Source organism: Cyprinus carpio, chromosome B7 (genome assembly GCF_018340385.1).
Source record: "Cyprinus carpio isolate SPL01 chromosome B7, ASM1834038v1, whole genome shotgun sequence".
Classification (NCBI taxonomy): Eukaryota; Metazoa; Chordata; class Actinopteri; order Cypriniformes; family Cyprinidae; genus Cyprinus; species Cyprinus carpio.
In genome coordinates this window covers 45,267,763-45,286,196 of record NC_056603.1, presented here as the reverse complement: position 1 = coordinate 45,286,196, position 18,434 = coordinate 45,267,763, and positions in this window count along the sequence as shown.

Here is an 18,434-nt window from a genome sequence, read left to right as displayed (position 1 = left end):
CAAAGACTGTACCATCTGAGACAGCTGAGAAAATTCAGGGGTTTCACCAGCAATCCTGAAAACTTTCTATTAGGGGCAGGGCCATAGAAAGCGTATTGACTCAGTGTATATCAGTGTGGTATGGGAACAGCTCCAGTCATGACTGCAAAGCCCTGCAGAGAGTTGTGCGCTTAGCTGAGCGCATCTCAGGGTCTGCTCTCCCCTCTCTGCAGGACATCTACCTCAAACGGCTGCAAAAGCAGAGCTGTTAAAATAATCAAGGACTCCATTCACACCCCAGTAACCATCTTTTCCACTTTGCTGCCATCTGGTAAGCGTTTCCGTAGCCTGATGTCAAAAAACTGAGAGACTTAGGAGGAGTTTCTTCCCCCAGGCCATCAGGCTCCTAAACTCAAAACCAACATCCCAACATATCCAAATATCCAATAAATTCACTTTATCAGTAAGATATTCATCATTCACTACCTCACATTGACATACTGAAAGTGTCAACCTGTTTGCACATTTGCCTCTTGTACATTCCTGTGTATCTTAATATTTAAGACTACAGTTTACTTTCATTGCACATTATTTTCCACTATATATTTAATTCTACAGTATACATCTCTTTATATATTTTATATTTTATTCTTATATTTTTATTGTTTACTTTTATTTAATTCTTTCATAGCTATATTTATGTATATTTTTCATCTGTGTTGTATTCTTTAATAATTGCACTGTCCATGGAGCAGACCTGACTCACATTTCACTGCTGGTTATATATGCTCTATATAATTGTGTATGTGACAAATAAAAAATCTTGAATCTTGAATATTTTTGAGATGGAACAATGCAGTTTTACAAATGCTAGAAACGTGGCTTTCTAAGGAAAGATTGCTATCAAATAGCACCCCTAGGTTCCTAACTGATGACGAAGAATTGACAGAGCAGCCATCAAGTCTTAGACGGCGTTCTAGGTTATTGCATGCAGAGTTTTTAGGTCATATAATTAATACCTCTGTTTTTTTTTTCAGAATTTAGCAGTAAGAAATTACTCGTCATCCAGTTTTTTTATATCGACTATTCATTCCATTAGTTTTTAAAGAAAGAAAGAAAGAAATATAGAGCTGAGTATCATCAGCATAACAGTGAAAGCTAACACCGTGTTTCCTGATGATATCGCCCAAGGGTAACACGTAAAGCGTGAATAGTAACGGCCCTAGTACTGAGCCTTGAGGTACTCCATACTGCACTTGTGATCGATATGATACCTCTTCATTCACTGCTACGAATTGATGGCGGTCATATAAGTATGATTTAAACTATGCTTCACGAGTTCACCCTTACATCTAATCTGTTAGCAAATAGTAAGCATATTTTGGCGTGCTGTCCTGGGGGAGCGCTCCGAGCCCGGAATATAGCCCGAACCCAAAGAACTCCCCAAAAGAAGCTTAAAGGCATGGGACAGCAGCCAGAGAGCAAAATCTTTAGTTGCCCCCCAAAATATGCATGCTGTAAAGAGAAAAGGTGCAGAGCGACCAGTAGAGCCTGTGCAGTGTTCGACGGGAGCTGCGGCTCGCAGCGTCGGACTGGCGAGCCCTACATGCCGCTATAAAGGAAGAACGATGGCAGATATCAAATGAGGGACTCTTGCTGCATCCGAAGGGAGCTGCGGCTCTGCTGCACCGGAAGGAAGAGTCCCTCTTGCAGCTGAATATGAGACGTGGTTTGACGCATCGGATGGAGGGCTCTCACTACGACCGAAGGGAGCCTGTAGCTCTGCTGCACCGGGAGGGAGAGCCCTGTCCAATGCTGAATGAGCAAGGAGACGCGACTGATGGAGGGACTCTCGCTGTGTCCGAAGGGAGCTGCGGCTCTGCTGCACCGGAAGGGAGAGTCCCTCTTGCGGCTGAGTACGAGGCGCAGTTTGACGCATCTGATGGAGGGCTCTCACTGCAACCGAAGGGAGCCTGCAGCTCTGCTGCACCGGGAGGGAAAGCCCTGTCTTCCACTGAGCATGCAGCGTAACTCAGACGACAGACAGAGGGCTCACCCTGCGACTGAAGGGAGCCGAGGATCTGCTGCGCTGCAAGGGAGAACCCCGTCAAATGCTGAATAGGCAAGGAGAATTGATGTGTCGGATGAAGGGCTCCCACTGCAACCGAAGGGAGCCAGCGGCTCTGCTGCACTGGGAGGGAAAGCCCTGTCTGCCGCTGAGCACGCAGCCAAACTCAGACGACAGACAGAGGGCTCACCCTGCGAGCCGTGGGTCTGCTGCACCGGAAGGGGAGCCCTTGTCCAATGCTGAATAAGCAAAAAGACACGACTGATGGAGGGACTCACGCTGTATCCGAAGGGAGCTGTGGCTCTGCTGCACCGGAAGGGAGAGTCCCCCGTTGCGGCTGGATATGAGGCACAGTTTGATGCCTTGGAGGGCTCTCACAGCGTCCGAAGGGAGCCTGCGACTCTGCTGCACCGGGAGTGTGAGCCCCGTCTGTTGCAGAGCAAGCAACGTAACTCGAAACGACAGACTTGGGGTTACACTGCGACCGCAGGGAGCCGCGGCCCTGCTGCACCGGAAGGGAGAGCCCTGTTTGATGCTGAATAAGTAAGGTAACGTGAGGGATGGAGGGACTCCCGCTGCGACCAAAGGGAGCTGACGGCTCTGCTGCACCGGGAGGGAAATCCCCCGTCGAGTATGCATCGTAACTCAAAACGACAGACTGAGGATTAACCCTACAACCGAAGGGAGCCAACGGGTCTGCTGCACCGGAAGGGGAGCCCCGTCCAATGCTGATTAAGCAAGGAGACGCGACTGATGGAGGGACTCTCGCTGCGTTCGAAGGGAGCTGCGGCTCTGCTGCACCGGAAGGGAGAGTCCCCCTTGCGGCTGGATACGAGGCGTGGTTTGATGCGTCGGATGGAGGGCTCCCGCTGTGACCGAAGGGAGCCAATGGCTCTGCTGCACCAGGAGGGAGATCCTCGTCCACCCCTGAGTACGCAGCGTAACTCAAAACGACAGACTGAGGATTAACCTTGCGACCGAAGGGAGTCGACGGGTCTGCTCTACCGGAAGGGGAGCCCCGTCTGATGCTGAGTAAGCAAGAAAATGCGACTGATGGAGGGACTCTCGCTGCTTCCAAAGGGAGCTGCAGCTCTGCTGCACCGGAAAGGAGAGTCCCCCTTGCGGCTGGATACAAGGCGTGGTTTGATGCATCGGATGGAGGGCTCTCACAGCGACCAAAGGGGGCCTGCGACTCTGCTGCACCGGGAGGGAGAGCCCAGTCCACCGTTGAGCACACAGCGCAACTCAAACAGACAGATGGAAGGCTCACACTGCGACCGAAGGGAGCCGCGGCCCTGCTGCACCGGAAGGGAGAGCCCTGTCCGATGCGGAATAGGCAAGGAGATTTGAAACGACAGCTAGAATGCCCTTACTGTGACCAAAGGAGCGGTGACTTACTGCATTAGGAAGGAGAGCTTCTAATTAATTGAGTAAACAACATGATTTAATTTAGCTGCTGTAGTTGCTGCCACGATGCGAAATGAGTGGCTGGAAAAATTTTCTGCAGGTAAGCCTGATTAAGTAAAGATAAGTTTTAAGTGTTTTTGGAACCAAAAACGTGTAACGGGACGGTTAGAGTCGTCGACAAAGAGAGGGTCCAGTGCGGATTTAGACTGAGCGTTCCTGAGTTAGACTTAAGAAAAGAGAGCCTGATAAGGTTGATTGGAGAAGGGAGATTAAAAAATAATATGTAGTGGCCTTTCCTTTCTTGGTCCGTCTTACTTTGTTTAATGAAGTAAGCGATAGTGTCGCTATCAAGTATGGACAAATCAGAGATTGTCAGGTGGAGTTTGGGGTTGAAATTAGAGGTTATTGCAATTTCTGAGCATCTCAGCAAACCGAAGCAGCCAATAAAAACATGTTACATATATATTTGTCAAGGAGAGGTTTTAAGGGATGAGTTTATGGAAATAGAAGTTGCGAATAGTGAGGTACTGAGGTTATTGATGGGTCTGCCTCCAAAGCCAGCGCTCTGAATTTCTGCGAGAATCTGAGATTTGATGGTATTAGGCACAGGAGGAGGTTCCGGAGTGGCAGCATTCAGTGGAGTAGGTAGAGGGGCCCCTGTGAATAAAGTATACTGAAGATAAGGAGGGGCCGTAACCGTTTGCGGAGGCAGCCTCAAGCACGGATTAGCCCCTGGTGCTTGGGGAGGCCCATAGGAGTGAAAGATGGAAATGAGGGAGGGACCATAACCGTTTGCAGAGGCAGCCTAATGCACGGATTAGCCCCTGGTGCTTGGGGAGGCCCATAGGAAGAGAAAGATTGAAATAAAGGAGGGGCCATAACCATTTGCGGAGGCAGCCTCACGCACGGATTAGCCCCTGGTGCTTGGGGAAGCCGTAGGAAGAGGAAGAGAAAAATGGAAATGAGGGAGAAGGCCAGTATGCTTGCGTTGCTGGCAGAAAATGCCCTGCTTGGGCATCTGCAGCGGGGGCTGCTGGCCATTGATGGGGAAAAGAACAAGTGGAAGGGTAACAAAAATAAGGTGACTGACCTTGAACGGCTAGCGGAGGCAGCCTCACACTAGCCGGAGGTAGAGTGAAAATAAAAGGAGGTTGGGAAAACATACCAGTGAGCGATGTTGCATGCGGTGCGGCAGCTGAATGTGCTGCAGTGATTGGTTGAGAGGAGGAGGAAGGCAGTGCAGTGTGAGGAGCATCTAAATCTGAATCTGAAACTTGACGGCCCTGCTGCGTCTTGAAGCATGAGGGGAGCCAGAACTTGATCTAAAAGACAATGTAATTATAAATGAAGTAGGGAGCTATGAGGAAGATGAGCCTGGGCAGCTGTTGTCAGCAGAGGTATCCTGACATTTAAAATGGCCTCTTGGACTAGTGTCTGCTATGGAAGCTGGAGGCAACTGAAAAGAAAAAGAGGTCATTAGAAACAGGAGGAAAAGCCTGAGATGTGTAGGCCTGAGTTGCAAGCGGAGACAGCCTCACGCTTCCTTCAGCTGCTGTAGGCGACGCGGAGGGAGTGGGGTTTGTGACATCCTGAAGAGTCTGTGCAACCTGCACAGCTAGCAGAGGAAGCCTCATGCTAGCGTCTGCTATGGGAGCTGGAGGCAACTGAAAAGAAAAAGAGGTCATTAAAAACATGAGGAAAAGACTGAGATGTGAGGGCCTGTGTTGCAAGCGTAAGCAGCTTTGCATTAGTTTCAGCTGCTGTAGCTGTAGCCCACGGGGTTTGTGATATTTGGGGGAATGGTGCGTTCAAGTAATGTCGGATACATCGTATTTATGAGTTAAACAAACATGAACGCCACCACAAAACTGTAATTACAAGTGGGAAACTTAGAATTTTCTTTAAGCTTGAGTTTCCGAGTTAGGGGCGTGTCAATAAAGAACATGACAAAAATCAATGGATCGATAGATGCAACGTCTGTTGTTGACTTAAATTTAAAACAATTTAAAAACGCAAAACAGACCTGATGCAAATTCTTTGCTTCTCCTTTTCTATAAGCAGAGTTAACGAACCCTGTTGTATTTTTTTGTAATTTATTAAAAGAAGGTACACCGCCATCTTGTGCCAACTAAACTGACTTGAACGCACCTGACGTCACCATTACGACTTGTCAACTCGTAAGTACAAATTTCTAGGAGGACTTGAACATAGCAGAAGATGCTGAAGAGCCTGTGCAGCCTGCATAGCTAGCAGAAACAGCCTCACGCCAGCGTGTGTTATGGGAGCTGGAGACCACTGAAAAGAAAAGTTAGAAGTAGCAGGAGAAATATGACAACTTTAACAACATTTAAAAAAGTGATAGAATGAAGAAAAGACATGCTTTTCCTCTTAACCACACAAAAAGTAGTAAGTTGAAACAGCTAGCCAGCCAAGCCACACATCAGCTGGTAGAGACTTGGAGTGAGGTGCCTAGCAGTATGCACAACACATGCAAATTAGGTTGCTAGTTGCACTTGTTCAATAATTTTAATGGTTTCTTTATGATGCACCTTGGTTGTTAGTTTGCACCTATAATTGTAAATTATTTAGGTACACCGTTGAACTTATTTTCTCGAAAATCAATTTCCATCTTATCTGTCTATTTGAGTACAATGTACAATTTAAAATACAGGAAAAATGGTATTGAAAATTAATACAGAAAATGTGAGTAATTTCATTGTGTGTTCTACGCAGTTTTGCGTCATGGTTACAACAATGACATCAACATCCATGATGTTCTCATGTTATTTAAAAACTTCTAGCAACAAACAACCTACCTTTAGTATCTTTCCCCAAAATTTAATTTGCAACACGGCCTGTGCCGTTAGCGGAGGCAGCCTCGCGCTAGTGACTGCTACAAGCATAGATATCAGTAATAATAGTATTTATGTCTATGGCTACAAGAGCTGGAGGCCTGGCTACATGCGGCGCTGCAGCCGGAAGAGCCGCGGTGAAAAGTTGAGCTGAACCGGGAAGCGAATGAGGTTTTGCTGCGGTGAGAACTGGGGCACGACCCTGGCTCATTTGAGGCCTGCCGTTGCGACCCAGAGCTCGAGGAGAGCCGGGTCTTGTGCGGGATGGTGGTGGTGGCGAGTGAGGGAAGCTCGGGGCTTTGCTCAATGTATTGGCTGACTTGGATTATTTGCAGGGTGAAGAATAGATTGTACAGATCCGCTTTGTTTACCCTCCGCGAGAATGATTTGTCTGAATAAATCAGTATTTGGTTCAGGCTTAAACACTATCCACTTTCCGATGGGAAAATATATTTGCATGGCTGAATGATATGGGGATGTCAGGGAAGAAGTTGGAAGTCTCGCTGGTTCAGCCTCGGCGTTGTGGAGAGCGTGCGGCTGGTCATTTTTCTCTAAGAAGGAATATAATTGTGAGGATACTACCTTTTCTAGTATCTTGGACAGAAAAGGGAGATTCAAGATCGGTCTATAATTAACTAGTTATTTGGGGTCAAGTTGTGTTTTTTTGATGAGAGGCTTAATAACAGCCAGTTTGAAGGTTTTGTGGACATATCCTAATGACAATGAGGAATTAATAATAGTCAGAAGATGATCTATGACTTCTGGAAGCACCTCTTTTAGGAGCTTAGATGGAATAGGGAACAGGATGATTTAACAAGTTTATACAATTCTTCCTCTCCTATAGTAGAGAATGAGTGGAACTGTTCCTCAGGGGATCTACAGTGCACTGTCTGATGTGATACTGTAGCTGACGGCTGCATGGTTACAATTTTATCTCTAATAGTATCGATTTTAGAAGTAAAGTAGTTCATAAAGTCATTACTCCTGTGCAGTTGGGAAATGTCAACACTTGTTGATGCTTTATTTTAGGGCTGCAACTAACGATTATTTTGATAATCGATTAATCGGTCGATTATTTTTACGATTAATCGATGAATCGGTTTATGTACTTGTATTTTAGTTTTTGCCCATTCCCCGTCCCAAGTAAATTATTAACAAAGGGGTCTTTATCATTCAACATAGACTTTTTAGAGATTTTAACCATTTTGCATTGTCATATCCTCATCAAAAACATACCTGGAGTTGTGTTTTTATTATGTGTTGGTTATCCTTTGTCAAAACCTCTTCTCCAATCAAAACACTGACCCATACATACTCTAGCAAATTTCACAAGGAGATTTCAAATAATGTTTTCACTACGGCAGTCCTTAGGGCTCCTAAAGTAGTTTAACATCCCGAACAAAGGTTATTAAGGAATCTTTCAGAACATATTTCACGAAGAATAAGAATAAAACAGAATAAAATTGCAGTAAAATGCATTTTATTATTTTTTTTCCTGTAAACACACAGCTTATACCTGGGAAACAGCTTTATAGCTTATGCTGTGAAATTGCTGTGACAATCCTTCGAATAAAGTGCCAATGGCATGAAACCTGAATGTAAATCTCATTTTAGAATAAAAGTGAAAGTAAAATCCATCAGAAGGTTGTCAGGAAAAAAATTGGACACACACAAAAAACCTGGTGTGTGAAAAAGAGCAGTGAATACTTAGAAAAAAGTGCATTTCAAATACATTAAACATTAACCTCTCTCATTCAGTCATAATTAGGCTGCAAGACTGAATTATTAACTGGTAAACGACAAAGCTTTAAATGTTAATTGTTAAAAAGCAATGTTATCAGCTTTTACGACTAAGCATTTGCAAACAACATTGTACTGCAGAATCTGCACAAATAAAAGTCTTTGCACACTGTGATAGTCATCGGATTTAAATATGTAACGTTAGTGGTCCCTTATAACAGTGCAAAATTCAAAAATGTAATAAGCGATAAAAATGTTAACAAAACAGCTTATGCCTGAACTGACAGGAATTCGACTACCTGTGGGAAATGAGGCAGCAAAACACTATTCACTCATTATTTGAGAAAAAACTTTGTATTGCAGGGCAAAAAGGTCAACATGTCCAAATGTTCAGGGCTTAACAGTTAGGCTTGAATCTCTTTTTAGAGGATATGTTTTCCTGCCGCAGTTTACAGGTTACTCTTCTTTTTTGAAGGCGCAAAGTAAAGTGCTCCCACACTTTGGATGACTTCGTCCGATTAGTTTTTATCTTCCGCTTTTTTCTTTTTTTCTTTCTCGAGCTTACTCCACTGCCGCCTGCCTCACCCATCACACTGAATGCTGCAGAGACGCTGTGCGGGAAGCACGTGACATAAAACGAGGCCAGCTATTGGCTAGTCGCTACTTCTCCTGCTGTACTGGCTGAGTAAAACCTCCCGGTGGCTCATTACTGCCACACTTTGGTCACCGCAGATTCAAAATATGCACGAAATGAGCCGCTTACCGGCAAATAAAAATTATTTAGCAACGAATCGATTACTAAATTAGTTGACAACTATTTTAATAATCGATTTTAATCGATTAAATCGATTAGTTGTTTCAGCTCTACTTTATTTTTCGTTAATTTAGCTACTGTATTGAATAAATACCTGGGGTTATGTTTGTTTTCTTCTAAAAGAGACGAAAAGTAATCAGATCTAGCAGTTTTTAATGCTATTCTGTAGGATAGGTTACTTTCCCGCCAAGCAATACGAAATACCTCTAGTTTTGTTTTCCTCCTGCTGCGTTCCATTTTCCAGGCGGCTCTCTTTAGGGTGCGAGTGTGCTCATTGTACCATGGTGTCAGATTGTTTTCCTTAACCTTCCTTAAGCGTAAAGGAGCAACTGTATTTAAAATGCTAGAAAAGATAGAGTCCATAGTTTCTGTTACATCATCAAGTTGTTCTGAGGTTTTGGATATGCTAAGGAATTGGGATACATCAGGAAGATTACTTACAAAGCAGTCTTTTGTGGTAGAAGTGATGGTTCTACCATACTTGTAACAAGAAACAAAAAAATTTACAGTTTTAGCTATATGAAGTTTGCACAAAACTAGATAATGATCTGAGATATCATCGCTTGGCTGCATAATTTCAACACCATCAACATCAATTCCATGTGACAGTATTAACTCTAATGTATGATTTCGACAATGAGTAGGTCCTGAGACGTGTTGTCTAACCCCAATAGAGTTCAGAATGTCTAGAAATGCTGATCCCAATGCATCTTTTTCATTATCAACATGGATATTAAAATCACCAACAATTAAAACTTTATCTGCAGCCAGCACTAACTCGGATGTAAAATCAGCAAACTCTTTAATAAAGTCTGTATGGTGCCCTGGTGGCCTGTATACAGTAGCCAGTACAAACATCACAGGGAATTTATCATTAACATTTGTTTGTCTGGATAATGTTATATTAAGCACCAATACTTCAAACGAGTTATACTTGAAGCCTGCCCTCTGAGAAATCCTGAAAACATTGTTATAAATTGAAGCAACACCTCCCCCTTTACCTTTTGGACGTGGCTCATGTTATAACAGTAATCTTGGGGGGTAGACTCATTTAAAATAATGTAATCATCAGGTTTTAGCCAGGTTTCTGTCAAACAGAGTGCATCTAGATTATGATCAGTGATCATATTATTTACAAAAAGTGCTTTCGTAGAAGGGACCTGATATTCAATAAGCCAAGCTTTATCATTTGTTTATCCCGTATTGCATCTGCTTTTTTTTATTTTATTTGTTTGAATCTCAATTAAATTGTAACTCTTAAATTGGTTTGGATGTTTTTTGCATTTTCTAGTTCGGGGAACAGACACAGTCTCTATAGTGTGATATCTAGGTGGAAGAATCTTTATGTGCTGAGAATTAACTGACTTCTGTGACGTGAGGAGGCTAGCAGACGGTTGGTTTAGCCAGTCTGTCTGCTTCCTGACCTGGGCCCCCAGTTAGTCAAGTACAAACTCTTAGACTATGTGCCATATTTCTAGAGAGAAGAGCGGCACCACCCCAGAAGGGATGAAGACCATCTCTGTTCAACAGGTCTGCCCCGAAAACTCATCCAATTGTCTATGAAACCTATTCTGCGAGCACCACTTAGACATCCAGCCACTGAGTGATGACAGTCTGCTATGTATCTCATCACCACGGTAAGCAGGGAGGGGACCAGAGCATATTACAGTGTCTGACATCATGCTTGCAAGTTCACACACCTCTTTAATGTTAGGTCAGGCTACACAAAATTACCCATCTGAATTTTCCCAAGGGGATTTATAAAGTACTTTTAATGACTTAACTTAGATTATAATGTGCATGCTTGAGTATTTATTATTCACTTTTAAGTTTCTGCTGTAAGTCTCTAGAAGAGGAATGCAGTGATTGGAGATGTTTATGGTATAGTCAGAGAAAACATCAGGGTTTCAGGGTTTGACGATTAGTACACTGACGATTAGTCTGTCCATATATCAATGACCTTGACTACGTAATTTACTAGCACTTTTATCCTTACTAACACAATGCAGTATTGTGTAGGTAGGCTACTGATAACATTACTAAGCACACAGGAGCAATTTTATTTAAGTTGTGGCGGCCGAAACAAACATTTTGAAATTCTAATTGAACAATATACAAATCAAATGCCTAAAGTTAGACATTTTGGCGTTAGGCTAAGTTACGTAACTCCCGCCGAGGGTAAACATAATCCGAAAATGCGTGTATATAGGCCTAAAGTTACTTGCTAAAAATCACCTCAATAAATCACCACCTGTTTGCTTTTTTCAAATAAACCACATAAATTCAGTGTAATATGTGCTTTGGCTGTAGTTAAACATTGAGCTATTCTCCTGATATGTTTTTCTATGGAAACCCTATTTTGCAAACCGGAAGAACTACTGTGATGCTGATTTGTTTTCTTTTCAAGCTCTGAAAATATCTAAAATAAACCAAAATCTTTACTTTTGCATATCATACAACACCTAAATACAGTGTAAGTACTAGTTCGGCCATACTAGATATTCAATATATTCAGTGCATACATCTTTTACGACCCTATCCACAGCCTAACTTTGCAAACAGGAAAAACTACAAATATGATACTAATTAGTATCAAGTGGGATGGTGCGGCTAGAGGGAATTGTAGTTTAAAAATATATGACTCAATTTACTGAAATTGGAATTTGTAAATGATGTAAAAGTACAATGATGGGTTAAAGGAGATGGAAATCACATTTGTGTAATAAAATTGTAAATACCTTACTGTTAAATATGTAAAATCAAGAAAATCAAGGAAAATCAAGTTTGACCATTTTTGACAGCACCCCATCTTGATGATTCTATCCATATGGGTATAGTCATATAGCTGAAGTCAAGAACTATTCATAACAGTTGGTTTTATGTATGTAGCCCTTTCTGTTCCTAAATGACAAGCTTTCCAACATACACCAAGGTCAAGGTTTAGAGGTCAATATTTCAAAGCAGGAGCAATTTACAACCTTCAGCCTGACATATGTTACTCTCCAGATCGAGCCCTTTCCAACAATATATTTGGTTTAGTCCTACGACAAAGTTTAAATTTTAACTTCTTATGGATACAGCCTTGGCTCAGGGCATAATTTCAGTGAGGACTTTGAGCCCCGACCTCAACTTTTATATATTTTTTTAGAAATTTAGTATTATAAAAATACTGCACATATGTATGTACTGCAGCCAAGCAACAAAACAGACTATTTGAGTGTTTTGGCCAGAAGTCATAAACTTATGAGCATCAGCATTAGTCTAAAAAAAAGCGATTAGGTGTCCAAATAGTACTTTCAAATGATGTCAGTTGTGGCTGACGTTTTCGGATCATTGACTTAAGTAAAAGTACTAATAATTTGCTGGACAAATACTCTGTTACAAGTAAAAGTCAAAATAACACATTGATAAAGTTACTTAAGTAAAGGGTTAGGGTTAGAGTTAAACCTTAATCAATAAACCATAGACCAAAAGTAACACCTTCACACTGCTTGTTTCATCAGTCTAAACCTAAAAATGTTTAAATATATATATATATATATATATATATATATATATCATATATATATTAAAATAATCAAAATGAAAAGAAAATCTTCACATTTGTGAAGCTGGAACCATGAAATGTTTTTACATGACATGATTTAAACAATTATCTAAATAGCTTGCAATTAAAGTTCTGTCAACCAACTAATGTACTAGCTGTACTTGTATAAACTGTTGAGTACCTTAATTTATACTCTTGATATTGTTTGTGTGCAAAACTCCACCTTTGTGAAGTAAATAGTAACTAAAGCAGTTTGCGGGCTAACACTACATTAAATCCCAACCTCTTACAGACTTTTTAAAACCCAGCAGGCACTGGACGTCAATATAACGTCATACTGACATTGGATCCCAACGTTGGACAGACGTTGTAATTTTTTTGAAAATGAAAATCGGTTTATGACGACAGAAACCCAACGTCAGACTGACGTCAATCTCTGACGTTGGTAAGACGTTGCAGTTTTGGTTGAAAAAGAAAATCTGGTTGACGTCAGAACCCAACGTCAGACTGACGTCAATCTCCGACGTTGGTAAGACGTTTGCATTTTGGTTGAAAATGAAAATCTGGTTGACGTCAGAACCCAACCTCAGACTGACGTCAATCTCCGACGTTGGTAAGACGTTGCATTTTGGATGAAAATGAAAATCTGGTTGACGTCAGAACCCAACGTCAGACTGACGTCAATCTCCGACGTTGGTAAGACGTTGCATTTTGGGATGAAAATAAAATCTGGTTGACCGTCAGAACCCAACGTCAGACTGACGTCAATCTCCGACGTTGGTAAGACGTTGCATTTTGGGTGAAAATGAAAATCTGGTTGACGTCAGAACCCAACGTCAGACTGACGTCAATCTCCGACGTTGGTAAGACGTTGCATTTTTGGATGAAAATGAAAATCTGGTTGACGTCAGAAACCAACGTCAGACTGACGTCAATCTCCGACGTTGGTAAGACGTTGCATTTTGGTTGAAAATGAAAATCTGGTTGACGTACAGAACCCAACGTCAGACTGACGTCAATCTCCGACGTTGGTAAGACGTTGCATTTTGTATGGAAAATGAAAATCTGGTTGACGTCAGAACCCAACGTCAGACTGACGTCAATCTCCAACGTTGGTCAGATGTGGGTATTTTGGATGAAAATTGAAAATCGGTTCGATGTTAGAACCAAACGTCAGACTAACCTCATCACTCCCTTCATCTGACAGACATTGCATTTTGTTGGAAAATTAAATCAAAATCAGTATCAGTACCTGCACAAACCAACAACTGTCAAAATTGTCAAACTGTCAAACTCAAACTTTAAAATAAGATATGGCTAGTATGGATTTTGTTGACATGACATCAAACCTTTAACAGAGACAGGAAATTTGTTTAAAATAAAAATCAACATACAGAGAGAGAGAAAAGAAAAATAAAAAACAATACAGAGAAAGTGTACCATCAGATCAGATAGAGTTCAAGAGCATTCAAGGCTGTGACAACACTAAAATGACTTAAATTTTAAAAGTGTTAGTTCCACCAAAAACTGAAATTGATGTCATTAATGACTCTCACCCTCATGCTTGTTCCCAAAACTGCTGTCAAGCACCGTTCATTCATGCTTCGGAACACAGTTTACGATATTTTAGATTTCTCAGGCTCCCGAGAGCTTTCGCCTGTCTCCTCCATTGAGAATGTAATTACGCGTCTATTATCTGTCTCACAATCCGTCAAGGTAAGTGTAATAAAACATCATCAAAATAGTCCATCGTGACATCAGAGGTCACGTTTTAGAATTTGTGTTGAAGCCATCGTAAATACCATTTATGGTCCTAAACAATAACAAAAATTACAGCTTACCTGATATTGTCTTCTTCTATCCGGCTTTCTGGTTCCTGATACACTCATGTCAACAACACTGCAGAAGTGGGGACCGCTGCTGCGGTGATGGTGTTTACTTGTCAGCTCGCCACCATGAAAACACGTCCGCAGCCTCATATGTCAGCAACTTGTGATGATCTTTTGTATTACCTTTCTAACACACGTACAGTATATGCGTACATACACTTTTCATGTGAGGAACCAGAAAGCTCTCGGTAACTAAATCTAAAATATCTTAAACTACTTGTTTCCCGAAGATGTACGGAGGTCACTTACGGGTTTGGAACGACATTGATGGAGTGAGTCCATTAATGACAATTTTCATTTTTTGGTGAACACTAACCCCCTTTAAGACATTAGCAAAAAGACATATTTTTTTTTAACTTAATCTGAAAAATGACTAATCCACGCTATGTTTTTTGGTCTACTAGCCAGAAATATGGAGTTCTAAGAGATGAGTCTGGGTGTATAACAAATATGAAAAAAAAAAATTTTGTGTGTTCTTCATCGGATCTTATTCATGCGTTCTCGACACATACATTCATTACGGGAACGAACATTTTCAAATAATTACATTTGTAACCTCAACCTTAGTGTGATAATCTGCATAGTTTTGAATAACTTAAGATACATTTTGATTAACGCTTTTTTTTGTCCTGCCACCCTCCCCCCACCCTGTCTTGGGTGCACAGTACTGTCGCCACCAGGCTCCTGTCTGCTATCATAGCATACTGTCGCAGGCGCCTCGCCCTCCCTAGAGCCTCTCTCCTGGCCTTCATTTTATGTCGTTTATATCTAATTTTATTACTGTTTTTTCCACCCATCGTGTCGCTTGTGAAGACTAAAAATAGTCATTCAATCGATATGACAGTATAATAGACTCTGAGTAGAACAGACTATTGATCTAAAATCCTGTGTTTGCGTGTCGTGTCGCGTTAGGTACGACATTAACTGGATACCTTACTGTAGTTTCTACCTTTCTAGTCTCTGTCTCAGACCCTGCATTTCACCCTGAATGTTTTTATACACCTTGGGCCGGGCTTCGGGCCAATTTTCAACATCATAAGTTCCTAGATTTCGCGGGCCTTCGGCCAGCCGTGCGCTTTTTGGTAGGCTTCTCTCCTTATTTTGATATTTGATCAGACACTCCATCACTTTAGTGATCTGAATCAAAAATTGGTCCGCAAACTGGTCAGGAAAACAAACCAAGACCAGCTGTTCGTGGGTGTACCTCCCCGTACTGTGCAATAGTTGGGCTCAATGCCGTTGTCTCCCAGTTCTCACCGCATGTGCAATTCTGTGTGCCATCTCGTAAATCTGCTTTCCAGATTGCACGCAGACAATCAATATGGCGTGCAAGCTGGGACACAAGAGTCGATACGTTCCACAATACAGTTTCATACCCATAAATGAAGTGTCTTCTGTCTTCATGTGATGTAATAGTTGTAGTTAATACATCGATATCGGATCACCAGCAGGCTTAACAACCGCTACTAACCGTGTGCTCAAGGTCGAGCAGACGCCGACACATTCAGCTGTCAGAGCATGCAGTCGAGCCCCAGGACTCCTGATAGTGGGTGACTCTATTATCAAACATCAGTAGCAGGGACTACACCAACATGCTGCCTTCCTCAAGCCACGGTTTTTCTGATGTGAACAAGGACCTTCAGAAATATTCCTGATGACTCACAAGACTACCAAATCCAATGTATCATCCATGTGGGGGAAAATGATAGTCTGAAAGAGCAGTCATAACTCCTTAAGAAGGACTTTAGTGAACCTTTTTCAAACACTTTGTAAGACTCAAAGTTCATCATGGACCACTCCCAACTTGATAAACCATGCAACACATAAATAAGCACTGCTGATGGACCTCCATCCCGGCCGTAACCCTGCCCTCTAGAGCTCCTCACAGTACAGACCTGTTGATGTATCAAAACAGCTACAAGACTCAGCCACTCAAGATATTTCTGTAAGACAGCCGGGGAAGCCGAGACACATATCACCAGTCCACCGGAAACACCAGAGACACAGCCCACCACACAGACACCTTATCCCTCTCTCCAGCCCATCTCCACTGCTGTGCTTTTCACAGAAAAAAGGTAGAATTGGTGGTATGCTTGGGACTACAACTCTCACACTCCATATCGTTGCAAAGCCCCAGAGACAACACAGAAAACAGCGGGCCCCCCAAACACACCAAAGCCTAGGTTGGGCCTTCTGTTCCTGTGAGAGCTCTGCCGACCACTGCCCAACTCCACTGGCCCAAACCCTCCTCTGCTGCTGTATGTGCACCAAAAAACAGCTGATAGCAGCTCTCAGTGATATGGTCTGTCCCCCGCCTATAATAGCAGCAACATTCCACCAATGTTTTAAAGACAAGCGGGAACCCAGTTGTGCCTGTAGCTTTCTCTCTATTTCAGGTTTTATCATGTGACCAGAAAGTTAAGTCCATCTCAAGCCGAAGGGCAAACTCATCTAATCTGGCAGCCTATTCTGCATCAAACTAAAATTGATGTACATGACATAAAGCATGCTGCATCAAGGTTTAGCATCTTCGTTTAAACATTCGCTCACTAAAAATTATCATTTTCCTAATCAATTGACTTTATAACCACAAAACCATCTGGATTTCTTTGTTTCTAAATGAAACATGGCTAGAAGACAGCTGCAAGTACAACCTCCTCATGAAGCACCCTCTTACTTTACTTCATGAGTGTCCTGCATGACTGTTAGGAGAGAGTGGAGATGTAGCTGCTTTTTTTTTTCCCCCTCTATTAAAGATTCTATCAATTCAAGCAAGTGTCATTTGGTCAGACTTCTTTTGAATATCTAGGAAGGTGCTGAAAGGTGCTCCATGCCCTTCTGTTTATCATTATTTACAAGGCCAACCTCCAAAATACTCTCCAGCTTTAGTTGAAGAGGTTCACAGAAATGTTAATCAATGATTTCCTCAGAGTTTTGACTGTTTTGCTATTTATTGCGGGGATTTTTAATATTCACATATATATGCAGAAACAAAACTACAAAAGAATGATAACGCGTTCTACACACTTTTGAACTATTCAGCATGTGCATGGACCCACACACAATGGTGACAGCACCTAGATTTAATCATCAGTAAGGGGTCTAAACATTTCTCCTTGTTATTATCTGATCACTTCTGTATTTTTCTTTGATATATATCTCTGCTACCACTGAATCTAGATCGTCTCTGGCAAAGGAGAATGCTTCAAATGGAGCCTGCACTTATGACCGAGCACCGAGGTTTGCTGACAAGCGGCGCAATAATCTCCGCGTTCATATCGCAAGATGAAGCAGCATGCCGTTATTAACGTGATTTGCGTCAGCGAACGACGGCTCTGGACATTAAGCGCTAACAAGGAACCAGCTTTGACTGACGAGACGCGTATGACAATTGCAATGCAATTAATAGTGCAGCCCAACGAGAAACACTAGTGTACTATTATGGAGCTATTCTTTACCACTAAGTATTTTTTCGACTCTGTTTGATATTCTCCTTTGATTTCCTTTAACACTCAAAAGTTAAGAATGTATTAATGATATTGCTCCAGTATAATATTCCAGTAAGAAAACCAAACAGACAGAAATCAGTGTTCCCGATTCCAGATTCCAGTGAATGCTGTCAGACAGACGCAAAATGCAAGTGAGTTTTGTGCGTCCTCTTGCTCATGAGGTGAATCTGCAATTTGTCTGAGAAGATCATCAATACAGGAAGGCGATTATCACATCCTCAAGTCATGCAGAAGTCAGACAGATTCGGCTGGCACTATCCAAAAGATACTGTCTATTTTTGAAGCAATGTGATAGTGCACCAGTTTTGGAAGACTAGCTGCGCAACTAAAATCGCGTCACATAACACACATTGCTATCCTGACACACTTACCCACTAATCTTGTTCCAAAAATGATTGCAGCTCATCCAGCACGCTGTCTGTGCCCCAGGATTCCTTTATGACACACTAGAACCGAAACTCTGAGCACATCACACCAGTCCTCCGGTCCCTTACACTGCGGTCCAGTTACATTTTGGATTGAGTTAAGTAACTAACATTTACTCGACTCATCTCTCCAACGATGGAAGGGGGCCGCGTCGCGAATGGCTCGCGGGGTGGGCGGTGCGGTGGGGGCGCCCAACGCGCGGG